The sequence below is a fragment of the Cydia splendana genome, chromosome 10 (genome assembly GCF_910591565.1).
Source record: "Cydia splendana chromosome 10, ilCydSple1.2, whole genome shotgun sequence".
Taxonomy (NCBI): Eukaryota; Metazoa; Arthropoda; class Insecta; order Lepidoptera; family Tortricidae; genus Cydia; species Cydia splendana.
Window position 1 is genome coordinate 14,790,743 of NC_085969.1, and position 4,909 is coordinate 14,795,651.

The window sequence follows — 4,909 nt, forward strand, 5'->3', positions numbered from 1 at the left end:
CATGAAAGAATATTTGTATCGTATTGTATAGTTCCAATATAGCCCTCAAATTCTTTTGACAGTGAGATCTCAGACAATGTACATAGAGCATTTCTTACTAAGTTAACTAGCGATCCTTGACGTCAACAGACGTCGTGGTGTCGCTGAAAGGGTTAAGATTTGCCTCTTATTTCGCTTTGTAAGTAGTGCACTGCCTTACCTGTAACACGACGCCAATTTAACTCTAACCTTTGCTAAAGATCGATAAGATATGCGAAAATAGTCGCCGTTCCAAAATACCGTTGTCAAGAAATAGGTGTCTCAATTCTAAGTTTTACCGGTTGCGCAGTTTAAAATACCGCTGACATGCTAAATAGGTAAGGTAGGAAATATAGCATGTTGCTTGGACAAAAGCCTCAGTTCGGAACAACTTGTTCTTACAAGGTGTTAAACCTGGTTTTCTGATTTATTGTTACTTGACATTAGCAATAATCAATGTGGCTTTAAGGCAACCTTGTATTGTCTATAATTTGTAAATAAATCGTACCCAATATACCTAGGTACCCACTTAGTAAAGGCGCAATATTCATGTGTTGTTTTGTGGTATTTTGATTCGATTTTTTTGAGTATGGAACGAGATATAATACCTACTAAATGTACACACATAGGTACTTAAAGAAGTACAATTTGCTCAATAGAAAATCAATACGAAAACATTACAAATCGATTTTTATGACTATGGAAGAAGAATGTTTACCTAGTACCTACGCGGTGACTCCTTAAACATTACCTACTACTTCTACTTCTATTCTCTATCCTCTTTAGCTAAGTAGTCGTAACTTATCATCTCTGCTTTTTACTTCTTAGCCTTTATTACAATTACTGATCATGTCATGCCCAGGTGACAATGACCTCAAATAATATCAGTAGACTAACAAGACGTAGCCGTAAATCTCACCTAAATTAGAGACAATGGCGTTACCATTGTATTGTTTTATTTAAAAGCATATACCAAGCACGTCAGGTATATATCCTTGCACCACAAACATTTTATAGAAATTGTGTAAATAGGACTAAAAATTACACAATTTCTATAAAAATCTATAAATATTAAATTACTACGGGGAGATTTTTTTTTTTGCATTTATAATTTTTTACTGATGTCATGTTACTATTAAATAAAAGTATTAAATATTATCAAATCGACGATCCAATTTTGCTACAAGTAAAACTCATTGTACTTGGTCAATGTTTCGATAGATTCATGAGCTAAATCAATTTTTTAACAAGCAGATACGTCTGCGAGCGATATTCCAAAAAAAAAACCGCCGTTAAAAGATGTAATTGTCTTTCGGTAGATGTCGCTATACGCCACCCCAAAGGCGTGTTTACATAAAGAAAGGAATGGAAAGATTTGCGATATTCCTGGTAGGGCTTCCGTAGCTCAATTGGTTAAGAGCAACACACGGATTGTGGAGGATGCGGGTTCAAGTCCTGCCGGAAGCGTAACTTTTTCCATTTTTTCCTTTAATATAAAATTTAGATTCATGAGCTTTCTGAAAAAGTACATTTAATACCTTCCTAAACTGAAATTAATAGCCAAATTAAGGGCAAGACATAGTCCATCTAAGCTAGCTTTGCGCTGACTTCGCAACGATAGGTGTAACACGCCACTAAACATCAAATATTTCCATAGATATTTGGCTTATTTGGTTCTACCACACTCTGCCGCAGTGCAGATTTAACTTAAACGGACTCCAGTTACTTATATTTTGGTAAAAACACGGAAATATTCTTCAACTTTTGACACAATTTCATTCGAGAATATCTAGTAACGATACATAGGAGAGAGGAAGTGGCCTCTCGGGCTCGGTTAAGTGTTGTTAGGTTAGGAGCAGGCAAATGCCGTCGTGTGCCGCGGCGCGTGCCGCGGCTCCTGATTGACGCCCGTTGGTCCGCACTCGCCGAGGTCTCTTCCCATCCAGTGTTGGGCATTCAAGAATAAAATCATTATTTGAATAAGAATTTGTAGGAATAAAATCATCTCGATTTTATTCCCGTCAAAAATATTCAAATAATTTTGGCCGGGAATAATTCGTATGAGAAAAAATTGAATGAGAATAACATATTCTTAATCAAATAAATATAATCATGATTTTTATTCGAAATAATATTCCACGAATAAAAATGTGGTCTGGGTACCGTATCGGTACTAATTACGTATAGTTAGGTAGATGTAATAGTAGTTAGTCTCTTGTCTAATTTATACCCATTTTATGGAATAAAATCTTACAAATCAACTGTCGCATAGTTTCAGTAACCGTATTATTTTGAATTTACTAACCAAATCATTAGGTTCAATTTAGCTGGTCTAGGGGCCTAGCTAAGATGCCAATCGCTTGCGCTCCGACAACGAAGCGCTTTCTGTCTCTATCACTCTTACATATTAGTGCGATCTATCGCGACAACAAAACACTATCTCTGGCTCTCTAGAGCCAGAGATAGCGTTTTGTTGTCGTAGCGCAAACCATTGGCATGTTGGCTACGCACTCCCGGTGCCTACCCAAGATGCCAATTTTTGTTTTTAATTTGATAACCAAATCATTAGATAAATTTAGCTGTTCTGGGGGCCTAGCCAACATGCCAATCGCTTGCGCTGCAACAACGAAGCGCTTTCTGTCTCTATCACTCTTACATATTAATGCGAGAGAGACAGAGATAGCGTTTTGTTGTCGTAGCGCAAACGATTGGCATGTTGGCTATGAACCCAAGATGCCTAGCCAAGATGACAATTTTTGTTCTTAATTTGAAAACCAAATCATAAGGTCAATTTAGCAGTTCTGGGGGCCTAGCCAACATGCCAATCGCTTGCGCTCCAATAACGAAGCGCTTTCTGTCTCTATCACTCTTACATATAGTGCGATAGAGAGACAGAGATAGCGTTTCGTTGTCGTAGCGCAAACGATTGGCATGTTGGCTACGCACCCAAGGTGCCTAGCCAAGATGATAATTCTTGTTTTTAATTGAATAACCAAATCTTTGGGTACAATTTAGCAGTTCTGGGGGCCTAGCCAACATGCCAATCGCTTGCGCTCCAACAACGAAGCACTTTCTGTCTCTATCACTCTTACATATTAGTCCGATAGAGAGACAGAGATAGCGTTTCGTTGTCGTAGCGCAAACGTTTGGCATCTTGGCTACGCTCCCAGAACTGCTAAATTGTACCCAAAGATTTTGTTATTAAATTAAAAACAAAAATTTTCATCTTGGCTAGGCACCTTGGGTGCGTAGCCAAAATGCCAATCGTTTGCGCTACTACAACGAAACGGTATCTGTCTCTCTATCGCACTAATATGTAAGAGTGATAGAGGCAGAAAGCGCTTCGTTGTTGGAGCGCAAGCGATTGGCATGTTGGCTAGGCCCCCAGAATTGCTAAATTGTACCCAAAGATTTGGTTATTAAATTAAAAACAAAAAATGTCCTTGGCTAGGCACCTTGGGTGCGTAGCCAACATGCCAATCGTTTGCGCTACTACAACGACACGGTATCTGTCTCTCTATCGCACCAATATGTAAGAGTGATAGAGGCAGAAAGCGCTTCGTTGTTGGAGCGCAAGCGATTGGCATGTAGGCTAGGCCCCCAGAACTGCTAAATTGTACCCAAAGATTTGGTTATTCAATTAAAAACAAAAATTGTCATCTTGGCTAGGCACCTTGGGTGCGTAGCCAACATGGCAATCGTTTGTGCTACGACAACGAAACGCTGTCTGTCTCTCTATCGCACTAATTTGTAAGAGTGATAGAAAGAGACTATACGCAACTCTACGGAGCGTTAACGTTTGGCATATTGGCTAAGCACCCTGATCGGATGATAGAACTAGATAGTGTAAAGCGGAACTCTTCAATGTGTACTGTACCTAAACTAAAGTAACAAATATCAATTCAATCCGACTTTTAAATAGAAGGGTGAAAATCAACTTACAAAATATAATCGATTGTACTACAAAAATTAACTTAATTCTAAATAACATTTTAATTGAATAAAACCTTATTTAGAATGGTCCCACTTCTAGAATAATTATTCTGTTTTTTATTCCGCATTTAAAATAAAAGTCACATGATTTATTCACCTTAATTTTATTCTAAAATAACTAGTGCAAGAATTATTTTAATTCAAATCGATTTGAATAAGAATAACATTTCTGTTTTTATTCTTATTCTTATTCAAGTTAATTTTTGCCCAACTCTGTTCCCATCGCTTGTTGAGTTGAACTCTTAGCCAACCAGTATAGCCATGACTTCTTGATGTACGTAAAGTTGAGCCGTAAATAAGTATTACTTCGTGATATAGAAATGTGTTCACATAAAATGTGATGCACACAAACTTCGATTATGAGATTTATTTATCGACTAAAATTTAACTGGAAATATTTTTCTACCATTACGTATACGTCATGAAGAGTAGTGCAATGTAGGCCAATTATGCTTTTTTTGATGAGTGGATAAATTTTTGAATGAGTAATGTTAATAAATATGACTAACTCTACTAACACCTTATTGCTAACTAGAGGAGCAAACCAGACCAACATAAAATTCTTCGATACTCCATAGGTACCTACCTCTCTCTGTCATTCAAAAGTCTTACTTCAATGGGGTAAAATTTGCGGGAGGAAACAATACAGATCGGAACAGTGAAGTTGAAGTGTAGGCATAGTGTGTGTGTGTATTGTGTAGGTACTTACGGACGAAAAAAACGATGTGTGAGCGATTGGAATCGCACTCCGACCTCATTCATAAATCGTCATTTAAACTCATTCCAAAGAGCAAGGGTCCGCGACGCCACATAAATTACGGATCATCTCGAATTATGTTATCCGCCAATAAGTAGCTCGGACGTGACGACAGCATAAAAAATAATAAAAGCTTTACAC

The 4,909-nt window shown here is 37.6% G+C and overlaps 1 non-coding gene across 1 annotated transcript; it reads left to right on the forward strand.

Annotated features, from left to right (window-relative positions):
• The first annotated feature begins 1,412 nt into the window (after positions 1 to 1,412).
• On the forward strand, positions 1,413 to 1,485 carry Trnas-gga (transfer RNA serine (anticodon GGA)). Its single transcript has one exon. It is a non-coding gene; the product is annotated as a tRNA-Ser (tRNA).
• The last annotated feature ends 3,424 nt before the right edge of the window (positions 1,486 to 4,909 follow it).